The 13,315-nt window shown below is 38.8% G+C and overlaps 1 protein-coding gene across 4 annotated transcripts in view; it reads left to right on the forward strand.

Annotated features, from left to right (window-relative positions):
- The first annotated feature begins 1,047 nt into the window (after window positions 1-1,047).
- The window catches only part of Map3k2 (mitogen-activated protein kinase kinase kinase 2), a 93,439-nt gene continuing 81,171 nt past the window's right edge, over window positions 1,048-13,315 (forward strand). For 2 of the 4 annotated variants that reach the window (XM_063258828.1, XM_063258830.1), the window contains exon 1: window positions 1,048-1,186. The gene's annotated coding sequence lies outside the window, so the exon portion shown is untranslated. The other 2 variants (XM_063258832.1, XM_063258829.1) reach the window with 2 other exon arrangements.

A 13,315-nucleotide genomic window follows, 5' to 3' on the forward strand; every position in this document is an offset into this window, starting at 1 on the left:
GTGGTTGCGCACACCTGTGATCCCAGCACTTTGGGAGACTGAGACAGGAGGACCACTTAGCGACTCACCAACCCATCCTCTGCTCCCCACGACATAAATGCTATTTGATTGGGGGTGTAGCCGGGGAGGTTTACGGTTAGGTGACAAACTGATGTCAATTTTTTCGTTTCGTGGTGCTGGAGAGGGAACCCAGGTCCTCAGCGTGCGTCAGACAAGCAAGCGATGTACCTACGAGCTACCTGCCCAGCCGAAGCCTACAGTCATAGTCTTTTGGCAAACAACTCTGAAACTTGATTCGTCAACTGAGAGGCGGATGGTTCTTCACCTCGAAATGACTTTCCTCGGTTTTGGAGTCGGTCGCTGCCTCTCCAGGCTCGCCGACTTTGGCTGCCGCCGGGAGCCCAGGTGAACGCCTCTTTTACAGTTCGGCGCCATCGGGCGAGACAAGCGTACAGGTAGGTGCGACAGAACCCAGGCCCTTTTACGACGTTTGTGTAGAAAAGCGCAGGCCGCCGGAAGCCAGGGGCGGAGTCGACACAGGGGCCGGGCCTGTAACCCTCACGCTATCCGGTGGGCGGGGCAGGCCTTGCGTGGGCACGGCAGGCTATTGCGCAGGCGCTGACTCGCTCTGCCCGGCGGGGTGCGCGGCCGCGGCGGAATCCGTCCCTGGCGGGAGGGCTGCGCGTGCCCGAAAGAGCTGCCGTGACGTGCGCCGCGCTACGCCAGACGTCACGGTCCGTGTGTAGTGGTAGCTGGGCTACCCTCGGCTGCGGAGCTTGACGACGGCGGTGTGGCCGCATAGTGTGGCGTTCGTGGTCGCGCGGCCAGCGGCAGAAAAGGGGAGGACGAATCCCCGGACGTCTCGCGTCTCCGGCCGCCGAGTCGCCGCTCCCGCCTCTTCTGCTTCTGGCGGCGCCAACCCTCGGCTTCCTCCTTTCCTACCCAGCTCCCCGCGGGCCTGCGGGCTGCTGTGTCAAGCAGCGCAGAGGAGGGCTCGGGCCCCATGTAAAGGAGTGTCGGGCCTGGCCCCGCAGCCCGCGCCCGGCTCTCGCACGCCCCTCCGGTCCCCGGGCAAGCTCCGGGACCCCGGGCCGCGGTGACAGGCCGCGCGGGGGCGGAGGGGCGGGCCTGGCTGCGGGCGCCCCTCCTCCGGCCTGCGGCTCTGTACGGCCCCGCGTAGTGGTCGGTAAGTGTCGCGCGCGTGCTTGTGTGCGCGCGTATGTATGCGTGACATTTTGTGTGTGGCCGTGGCCGGGCTTCTGAGCGTGGAGGGGCCTGAGGCTGGTGAGGCCTGTGCTCCGCTCCCGGGGCGGGGATTGCGCAGGGTGATTGCCGTGCTCGGGAGAGCGGACTTGGGTTCCTTGCATCCCGTCCTGAAGGCGGGTCAGGTGAAGGAGGCTGAGTAACTGTCAGACACGTACTCTGCGGGGACTTTAGTCGGAAGGGTGCAGCTGATCCTATGATGGTACAGGTATGTGCTGTAAGCGAAAAAGTGTTTGTCTTGTAGGATTCTTGTAGGATTGTTTCTCTTTCCTTTATGGAACATTGAGCTAGCACTTATTCTTATGCCTGGGAGCTGTTGTGTATTATCTTACTTCACCTTCCAAGTCCAGTGAAGTGGATACTCTGTTCCCCACATTACAGATGGAAAATTGAGGCTCAGAGAGGTTGAGGCACTTGCCCAAAGTCATGTAGCTGGCAGTCAAAGAAACCTTGACTCATGTGAATGTCTTTTGTTAAAACAATGTTTTTCAGTCTTGTAAAAGGAAAAATGTGAGAAAAATGAGACTGGCTATATTTCTTCCTGGGCATAAATTCCAAGCACCAGAAAAGATAATATATGCTTTTCCTCTGATGCAGACTGGTGTGTTTTGCTGCAGCCTTGCCAAGTCATTTCCTTGATTTTTAAAATACGTGTGAAAAGGTGGTGCTAGGCACCTTTACTTGTTTTCATGTTAGAACTGGTCAGAAGAAGCTTCCTTTCTTGCAAAAAAAAAGTGGTTGGTAAAACAACATATACAATTTTACTTTCGCAGTTTGTTCTTGGTGCATTACAGGGAACTCACAGTTGGGTTGTTTGAGATTTCCTTATTGCAAAATTTGTTGCTGAATTATGTGGCAATGGTAACACAGTAATTTTGCATTGTCTTGTGCAATATTTCTGACTTTCATGTAACATTTAATATGTAGAATACTGCAGAAAGTTATTTTGATGCAGCAGTAGTACTTATATGTAGAGTGGTATAAGTTAACTGAAAACTTTCGTCTTAACATTGGTCTGTACTATTTTTTTTAAAAGACTTTATTGAAGAAAGAGAAAGTGAAGAGCGTATGTGTGGGAAAACTGGCTCTGTAGAGTAAGCTTGGGCCTAGAGAAGAGAAGGAAAGGGCAAAGACAAAAGTAGGCACTGGGTCAGGGAAACTCAGTGTGAGCTAGCTCTGTGACAGCCTATTTCTTTATGATTAGTGAAAAAGAGGTCTTTACTAAGAAAATAGTGATAAATTCCCTTGAGTAATTGAGGTTGCACATGTTTAAGAAACCTGTTGATCCTCAACTGATAATATTGGGTTTCAAGTACTGTATATTATCACATTGAAGAAAATTTATTGAATATCTGTGTAATGTCTTTAAGGAAAAGACATACAGAGTTAGCAGGTGGATGCCTCACAAATTGATTTGTTGATTGGTTAAAGTATAAATATGTTGAGTCTTATTGAATTAGGTTGAATATGATTGAACATAGAGTTGTTATCTAATTGTGCACTCCTCCATGTGTCTGTTTTGAGAGAACTAACTGTTAAAGGATTATTATTATTATTTGGGGGGGGTCACCAGGAATTGTACTCTAGACCTCAAGCTTGCCAGGCAGGTGCTGCACTGCTGAGTTATGTCCCCAGCCCCTAAAGGATTATCTTAAATACTTGTTTCTTTCCTTCCTATTTTATTGCTATCAAAGAGGTAAACCTGTATTTAACAGATACTGTATTAAAAAGAAGTAAAAGCTGGGTATGGTGGCACATGCCCCTAATGACAGCTGCTTGGGAGGCTGAGACAGTACTATCCCAAGTTGGAGCTTAGCCTGGACGCTGTCACGTAATAAAAAATGTAAGAGTTGGATATAGTACAGTGTGAAGGCCTTGGGTTCCATCCTAGGGTGGAGGAAAGGGGAGAAAAGAAAGAAAAGTGTTTGGCATTCTACATTTTCTACATAGTTTTTTGCTTTAAGATTGATTTTTGTATTCTGAAATTGGAGCTTTTGAGTTTCTCCACCCCTACCTTTTTATTGTGAAATAGTTTCAAGTACATACACAGAAAGTGAGAATAGTGAATACATAAATTATTTTTAAATTTTTACTAGTACATGTTTACAGTACATAATGATTGCATTCCTCATGGGGAGTTAGTACGTGTACACAACACATCTTAATTCTTTTTTTCTACTTCTAGTCTCCTTCCTTCCCATTCCCTCCATCTCTTGGACCTTTTGCAAAAGTTCTATTGTCCTATTTCCTATTACATTTTATTTTGCTCTTTATTTATATTGTGATTTTTTTCATGTAATAGAAATCATGTAATATTTAAGCTAGTGTGTCTGATTTATTTCACTTAATATTATGGTCTTAGGTCCGTCCATTTCTGTATAGATGACTCAGATTTATCCTCTTTTATGGCAGGATAAATTAGTATCCCACTGTGTGTAAATACCAAATTTTCTTTACTCATACATCTGATGATAGACTTTGGTACTTCCAAGATTTAGCTTTTATGAATCGTGCTGCTATAAATATGAGTATGTGTATATCACTATAGTGTGATGTCTTTAGTTTCAGGAAGGGAAAGACCTGGATCAAATGAAATTTTTAGTTTTTGCAGACTCTCCATGGTGATTTCTATAATACTTAGTATACATTCCCACTAACAAAGGGTTCCTTTTCCCCCAAATCCTCTCCAGCATTTATTACTATTTGATTTCTTGATGGTAGCAGTTCTTTCTGGAGGAAGATGGGCTCTTAGTGTTACTTTCATCAGTGGCTAGTGATGTTAAACATTTTTCATGCATTTATTGGCCTTTACCTGTCTTAGAAATGTCTGTTCACTTTAGTAGCCAGTTTCTGGGTTGGAACTTTTATTTTGGGGATCTAATTTTTTTGAGTTCTTTATATAATTCTAGATATATTTAGTCTTCTAGCTGATGACTAAAATTTCTTGCATTCTGTAGGTTGTCTCTTCATGTTGTTTTCCTTTACTATTTCTTATGATCCCATTTGTTGATTCTTGATGTTATTTCATGTGCAGTTGGGATTCTGTTTAGAAAGTCCTTGCCTATGTCTATGTCTTCAAGAGTTTTACCTATTTTATCTTCTAGCAGATTAAATGTTTCTCTTTTAATATTTAGATCTTTGATGTATTTGTGATTTTAGTTTAGGGTATGGTTAGAGATACAGTGCTGGGTTCACTGTATGCTATCTTTCCTCTAGTGTATATTTTTGGCCCCTTTGTCAAATACCAAATAGCTGTGCCTGGGGTTGTTTCCTGCATCCTCTATTCTATTCCATTGATCCACACATCTGTTTTCAGGTCAGTACAATTCTGCTATCACTGTAGCTTTGTAGTATAACTTGAAGTCTGAGATTGTGATGCCTCCTACTTTTTCTTCTTATCCAGGAAGGCTTTTGCTATTTTGGGCCTCGTCTGGCTCAATATGAGTTTTAGGCTTGGTTTCCCTAGCTTTATGTAGAATGCTGTTGACATTTTGATTGGGATTGCATTAAATCTATGTATCAGTTTTGGAGGTACTGTGACCATTTTGACTATATTGTTCCTTTCTAGGAACAGGGGATGTCTTTTCATTTTCTGATGTTTTCTTTGATCTCCTTTCTCCGGAACTGTAGTTTTTGTTATAGAGATCTTTCACTTCCTTGCTAAAATTAGTTCCTAAGTATTTTAATTTGTTTGATACTATTGTGAATAGTAGTATTTTCCTAATTTCTTTCGTGGTGATTTCATTATAGTTGTATAGGAATGCTGTCGATTTTTATGTGTTGATTCAGTGTCTTGCTACTGAATTTGGTTATTCTAGGAGCCTTTTGATGGATTTTTTTAGGTTTTCTATGTTGAGGATCATATTGATTATAAATAATGATAATTTGATCTCTTCCTTCCTATACATTTCTCTTTTATTTCTTTCTCTTGCTTGATAACTCTGGCCAGTGTTTCAAGTAGTATATTGAACAGGAGTGAAACATCTTTGAAATTCAACACATTTGGTACCTTGCTGCTCTTTATAAATATGTGTAGAATTTTGACCGAGTTGTTTGAAACTAAACTGTTTACATTATGACCCTTCACTCTATGTCAACATGTGTCCTCTAAAGATAAAGACTTTTTTATATAGCTAAATAACCATTATTGTTAATTATTTTAGATGTGGTAATTCCTAAGTATAAGCTATTATCATTCCTTACTTAAATTTCTTTATTTGTTTAGGACTTTATGGTTTTGTGCATCTTCCCTTACCAAAGAAGGATCCCAGCAAGGTATTGATTGCATTTGGTGTAAGGTTTTTTTTGACCTCTTCTAATCTAGACCAGCCTTACCTCTGCTTTTTTCACTGCCCTTTTAAAATGATTTAAAAAAAAAAAAAGACTTTCTTTTGAAAAGATTCACATTCTGGATTTGCCAGTTTTTTCTTTCACAGTGTCATTTTAATTCTTCCTGTATCTCCCTATACTAGCCTTAACTGTAAAATAGATTTAGAGGATTCGTTAGTTTCCCGTAAAACATTTAAGACATGAATATCTAATAAATTGCTGAGTGGGGTGATGCACACCTGTAATCCCAGCACTCAGGAGGTAGAAGCAGGAGGATCATTGCAAATTTGATGGCAGCCTGGCCTACATACTGAGTTCAAGGCCAGCCTGAACTGCATAGCAAGACCCTGTCTCAAACAAACAACAAAAAGCAGACTAACAAAAATCAGTATCTAATAAATGATGCTGTGTATTGTGTATTTACTCCCAGGAGACATGAAGTGTTCTGTTTCATTATTTGTGAAGCTATGTTTGATCACTTGACTAATGTCTGTTTTTACAATTAGCTTTTAATCTGTCACATGACCAGTTAGCAACAACACTAGCCTGTTCTCCAATAATCTTCTACCTAATAGTTGTAGCATTTGTTGCTGATTCTTGTTAGGCTAACTTTTGCATTTTATTGTTTATCTTTTGTGGCCTAAAGATGGACAAAACCACAGGAGTTGTAAATCCTGAATCCTGTGCAGCTGTATTTTTAGAGTCTGATTTTGTGGGATCTGTAAGATTTTTAGTGACAAACTCAAGATATCTGATGTTACAAATTTTGTAAGAAACCTGGCTTGAGAAAAATGGGAAAAGTTCAATCCCTGTCTTTTCCTGTACTCTTAAGGAGTGTGTTTAACCTGGTACCGATAAAAGGAAAAAGACAAAAAAAAAAAAAAAAAAAGAAGTGTGTTTAAATTTCTCTTGGTCAATATTTTTTTGCACGGAAGTGTCCGGGAATATACTAGAAAGGAAGGCTAGATCTACCAAAAAACATTTTGAGAAAATTGTTTATTTTCTGTTGTAATGGTGTGAATGCTGAAAGATCCAAGCTGGTCTTGAACTTGTGAGCCTCCTAACTTAGCCTCCTTTGTAGCTGAATTACAGGCTTGCACCGCCCTGGCTGTGTTTCTATATAGAGTCAGAAGATTTGGATTCAAGTCCTAATTCTACCATTATGTGAAGTTGAAGAATTATAAATAGTGGATTGGGGCTGTATATAGTTCCATGAGGGGTCATATACTTTGCATTTATGAATTCTGGGGTTCAGTCGACAGCACCACAAAAGCGAAAAGAATTATATTTTTAAATTTTACTCCATGTTTTCATTTCATAATGATTGTATTATTAATATTTATGAATAAAGAATGAATTATTGAGTTCCTGCTGAAAGGAGGTGTTACTTAAGTAAACCCCTTTTATTAAGCCAAATACAAATACAATATATGTAACATAAAATTGTATTTCCTGGGCAGTTAATTAGAGATTTAGTATGTGATTATTTTACAGGTTTTTTTTTTTTTTTGCTTTTTGAGACAGACAGGATCTTACTATGCAGTTTAGGCTGATCTTGAGCTCACTTTGTAACCCAGGATGGTCTTGAACTCACAATGATCCTCCTGCCTCAGCCTCCCGAGTGCTGGAATTACAGGTGTGCACCACCTGTTTTACAGATTTCATAATAGTATTTTCTTATGTAAAATATTCTCTGTCAGTTATTTATTTATTTATGGCCAGGGTTGAGTGGGGGACTCAGGATTAAAGTCAGACCCTTTGCACTGACTTATATCTCTAGCCTTTCTTAAAAATTTTTTTTTTTAAATTTTTTTTTTTTTTTTTTTTTGATTAGCTCAGCGGCATAAGCGCCTGCCTTGAAAGCAGGCAGTCGTGAGTTCGATCCCCAGTACCGATAAAAAGGAAAAAGACAAAAAAAAAATAAAAAAAATTTTTTTTTGAGACAGGCCTTACTGAGTTGTGCTGGCTGTGCTCAAACTTATGATCCTCCTATCTCAGCCCCCTAGAGTGCTGACAGATGTGCACCAGTATTCCCAATCAATACTTTCTGTCTCTCTTTTTCTCTCCCTCCCTCCCTCCTCCTCCTCCTCCTCTTCTCCTCCCCACCTGTGTCTCAGTATCTGTGTCTCTGTCTCTCTGTGTCTCTCTCCTTCTGACATAGGGTCTTGCTATATAGTCTTTGTTGGCTTTGAATTCACTATGTAGCCCAGCTGGCCTCAGACTCATGGTGATCCTCTTGCCTCAGCCTCCGGCGTGCTGCAATTACGGGTATGCACCACCCATGCCTGGCTCAACACACTTTCTTTTTTTTTTCTTTTTTTTTTGTCTTTTTCGTTTTTATCGGTACCAAGGATTGAACTCACGACTGCCTGCTTGCAAGGCAGGCGCTTATGCCGCTGAGCTAAATCCCTAGCCCCCTCAACACACTTTCTTATTAAAAATGTGATTTAATTCATGTAATAATTTACCTGAAGTTTTTCCATGCATCTCTCTCTCTCTCTCTTTTTTTTTTTTGGTCTCTTTCCTTTTTATTGGTATCAGGGATCGAACTCATGACTGCCTGCTTGCAAGGCAGGTGCTTATGCCGCTGAGCTAAATCCCCAGCCCCCCATGCATCTCTTTATAAATCAGGACAAATAGTATCTTGGAAATAAAATATTTTCTCCTTATTCTCAAAATGTCATGTAGAATATGTCTCTGTCTTTATCTCTGCACATACAAATATACTTACAAGAAATATGCTTGTGTAATTTTGTCTTAGATATTCTTGAGATTTATTTGAAACATTGTTCCTGGTTCTTATAGTGCTTCATCACAGGTTTTCTCTTTAACATCTCTTGCATTGGTACTTTTGTTACTTAACTCTTAGATTGGTGTGTATATGTGTGTGTGTGTGTGTGTATTTTCGTACTTTGTATTCCCAACTCATAGACAGATAGGGTTAGGATCTTTTTTAAAATTTCCTACTGTAACAAATACACTGCCTTTCTTATAGGTCCTCAATAATTATCTGTTTAAGATTCATAGTACCATAAATTTAAAAGGGACTATGTAGCTGATAAACTATGAAATTTTTTTCTAAAGGTAGTTTTCACCCAGACAGAATGCTCCTACAGCACTGTGTACATCTGCTTCTACCATCATACTAAGCACAAGCACTATAATCAGCTCCATGTCCTCTAGTAGGAAGTTAGCTATTCAAGGACAGACATAGTTGTCCTTGATTAGACATTGATTTTGGTATTTAATTCGTAGGGACTTTGTTTCACAGCATTGTAAGCTTTCTTAAAATCAATGATGATTTACCAAAGTTGTCTACTGAAGTTTATTGATTGGGTTTCCTCATGTTATTATTGCTTTATTTAGCAAACACTAAATTTTCTATTATAGGCACTGATGTAAGCATTAATTTGAAAAATTTACTTCACTTAATCCTTATACCAACCTAGTGAATTAGTTACTATTTTAAATGAGGGGACCGAATAAAGCTCAGGGACAGTAAGTAACTTACCCACTTTTACACATCTTGTTTTTGGTAGAGTGAGGATCTTAATTCAGTTAGTCTGGCTCCAGCATGTAGATTTTTAACTTGCCACTCTCTCATCAGGGCAGTGAAAACACCTTTTATTATATTATCATTGAGTTGAGTACAAACTGTGTAGAAGGGTTGGGAGGATGCTTCCAGAAAATCTTTAATAATAGGCAACAGGTGAACTAAATTAACAAATGCTTCACATTAACCAATTGTTCTTATAATATTTACTGAAAAAATTAAAAATACCGAAAAGATAAAGGTAGTAAAATAAAGGTAGCAAACAAAGTGCATCTTGAGAGTCAGATCTAAGTGTGTCTCAACACCAGTTTGACCTCTGAAAACCTCACTTTCCTTATCTGTATAACAGAGATAATAGTACATAACTCACAGGAAGTTTAAGTGGGATGATATGTTTAGGACAATGTCTACTATGTAAATGTCCAGATAGTATAATTCATTACTGTAAAAATCATCCACTGTCTACTCAGACCATGAGCTCTTACTTAATATAATTAGAACTGCCAGGTGTGGTGGCATATGCCTGTAATTCCAGCATTTGGGAGGCTGAGGCAGGAGGACTGCTGTGACTTTGAGGCCAGCCCAGGCTACAAAGTAAGTTCAAGGTGAGCCTGAACTGCATAGCAAAACCCTGTCTCAAAAAACTCAAAAAAGAAACACTCTCCCCCATAATAAAAAAATATGATTAGGACTGTTAGTATACAATTTAATAAAAAATTTATTAGTATAGGGAATACAAATGATATATTTTAAATTTTGTTTTAAAAGACATAAATGTGAAGCAGCGTGAAATACAATCCATCTAGAATTGTATGATTTTTTTTTTCCCTCCTGGTCTTTTGCAATTGGTTCATCTATTCTTAATTTTTTTTGTTGCTAATAGGGTTTGACCTGAGGATACTTTACCACTCATCTATATCTTGCACTCCCTCCTCCAGCTCTTTTTGTTTTGAGTCAGGATCTTGTTAAGTTGCCCAAGCTGGTCTTGAATTTGTGATCCTGTGTTAGCCTCCTGTGTAATTTTTTTTTTTCTCCTGTGTAATTTGAATTACAGGATTGCACCACTGTGGCTGTTTTATACTTAATTTAACAAGTTTTTTTGGTAATTAGCATTTGAGTCTTTCTAGATATTAAACTTCATTTTTGTAGGAACAATTCTTTTTTCATATTCACAATTTCATTAGTTTATGTAATGTTTAATTAACTAGTCATTATAAGTGTATAAACAGCTAATTTTTGGTTACTTGATGGGAGCACAAATATACTGCTTTGATAAAAACCTTAAAGTTGAGTGCTGTGGCACAGGCTTGTAATTCTAACTGAGTGGACTGAAGTTGAAACTCAGTCAGGGCATTGTAGTAAAATGAGTTAGTGATGTTGCTCAGGCTCTGGCTTGAATCCTATATATATATATATATATATATATAAAAGCTTAGCTAGTGGTGAATGTTCAGTAGTGTATTGGAAGGTTGTACGGATAGAAAAAATGGAGACTTTTGGTGAATTTGCAAAAATATTTTGAGGAAATACCAGCTGAAGATTTAGCCCAGTGGCAGTATTGCCTAGGGTACTGAGCCCTAGGTTTGATCTCCCACCATAGCAAAAGTCTTCATTTTCCACATCTGTTATCTTCTCTCAGTATTTCCATCTCTTTAGTGGTTTACTTTGCATTCTAGTAGAGTGTATCAGTTAGATTTTCATCACTGGGAAAGTACCCAACGTGAAGATGAGAGGTTTAATTTGGCTCATAGTTTTAGAGGTTGTAGTCCAGGGTGAATGGCTCCGAGATCAGTGTGTCATGGCAGAAAGGCATGGTGGAACAGAGTTGCTTAGTTGATGGTGGTCAGGAAGCAGAGCAGGAGATCACTGCCCACGAGGAAGAGTCTAGGGACCAGACAACACACCACAGCCACACCTCAGTGACCCACAGAGATACACCTAGAATTACACTTCACCAATTCCCTAGGTAGATCTCAAAGCTGATTAAGTTCGCAGTCCAACCTAGCCACCACCACAAAGAGCTTCTCAGGTTTGATGTCCATACCACATCAATATTTCTGTTCTTTATAGCCTTTAAGACCAATTACAAATATTTTCATTTCACGAGTATTTTAATTCTGTATTTTTATTATCTTGGCAATTGGTCTCACTCATTTCCTTTTTAATCTTATCCTTGTTTACATCAGTCCTGTCTCCTTTTGGCTTTCTGTTCTTGTAATGTCTTCTGGCATTGAGGACATCATAAAATTGTAAATTTTTTTTCTGTAAATTCAGACTATCTTAGGAAGAAGGAGATGTAAAATTTGAGTATCTCCTATGTTCCAGAAATGTAATTTTTAAAAAATTTTTTGGTGGCCCTGGGGATTAAACCTAGGACCTTGTGCATGCTGGACAAGTGCTGAACCACTGAGCTACACCTCTGGCCTGCTACATTTTTTTTTCAACTTTATAGTAATTATAGTAACCATGGTAGATCATGGTAGATTTTACAGGTGAATAAAAGGAGGCTTGGAGACGTCAAGATTTTTACTCCAAGTCATACTGGAATTTCTTTCTTTCTTTTTTTTTTTGTGTCTTTTTATCGGTACCAGGGATTGAACTCATGACTGCCTGCTTGCAAGGCAGGCGCTTATGCCGCTGAGCTAAATCTCCAACCCATCATATTGGAATTTTATGTGGTTCTTTCAGGTAGAGTAAGGGTTCCTACCACTTCTGTGTTTCTACTTGCCTCACATGTTTTCGTTGGTATATGTAGAATTCACTTTGGGAATATGTGCACTGGAATCTTCTTAGGTGGGACAGCATGGCCTCAGATTTAGATATATTCTTACCTCTCAGCCTTAATAGTTACTAATTTATAGAGTTGGATCAATACATGAGTAAACCTGACTGATGTCTTTATATGCATTACAGCACTTTTCAGTTGGCTAAGAAAACCTGCTCTATTTTGAATATGGTATGGGAAATGTATTCACACAAGGAGAAGGAATTTGGGAGAATTTACATAGTATATAGTGTTAGAGAACTAATGATAAGATTTCTCAACAAATAGAATAAATACTAAGAATTTTCAGAGTAATTTTTACTATGTTTTAGGCTTTATCACTATGAACAGGTTGCAAACAATTCCCAAATTTTAGCAGTTTAAAACAAAAATTAAGAAGAGCAACAAAAATTTGTTTTTTCTCCTGTTGTGTGTACATTGAGGGAGGGTTTGCTTTCCCTTCGGGAAAACTCTAGGTAAGATATCCCTTGGGAACATCCCTTAATAAATCTTCCAGCCTTAAGGTTGTATCCAGTAGCCCATAACCGTAAAATTGAATTTGGTGATGCTAATTTACATTCTATGATTTTAGAGCACATAATTAATCTATGCTTTCTCAATTCACAGGTAATATTATATATACCAGAGACATAGTGGCTTTGGGGTAAAGTCATTAGAGGGCAACTATATACTGATTATATTTGGGTTAATGCAGTAGGGTCTCAAAAGCAGATTTTTTTCAGTACTAAGGCTGAGAGCTACCTTCTGTTTCTCATTACTAATGTCTGAACACCTTAGAAATTTTGTAAATTCTGCTCCTGGGATGTAGTTCAGTGTAGAGCACTTGCCTAACGTGTATGAGGCTCCTAAATTCAATCTCTAGTATCACACACACATACACAGAAGCAAATTTCAAAATAAAGTACTGCTTGACAGTAAATACTTAAATATTACATGTTTAAATACAAGATATTACTAACTTTATTTTTAAATTAAAAAATTTTCATTAGTAAATGTTTGCAATACATAATAATTCTATTCATCTTGGGGAATTGGTGCATATACATATTGCATGATATTATTAACTTTAAAAACGGAGTTGGGCTAGGGTTATAGCTGGGTAGTAGAGTGCTTGTTTAGCATGTATAAAGCCCTGAACTTGATTTCCACCATGGCAGTGGGTATTTTAAAAGGTTATTTGAAAATGCCTGAACACATTAAAGCTATCATATAGGCTGTCTTGATCTGTCTCTCCTCAGACTGAATCAGGAGGCATTAATCTTATTTCCTTAAAATAGTAAAACAGAGGAGCAAAAACCTTTTTTGGATTATGCTTTTTCACAAGTAGGACATATAGGAAATCTGAGTTCAATCTTAAATCTGCCATTAAGTAGAAATAGACTGTG

This window comes from Cavia porcellus, unplaced genomic scaffold (assembly GCF_034190915.1).
Source record: "Cavia porcellus strain 051 isolate PalLab524CR breed Dunkin Hartley unplaced genomic scaffold, mCavPor4.1 scaffold_12, whole genome shotgun sequence".
Lineage (NCBI taxonomy): Eukaryota > Metazoa > Chordata > Mammalia > Rodentia > Caviidae > Cavia > Cavia porcellus.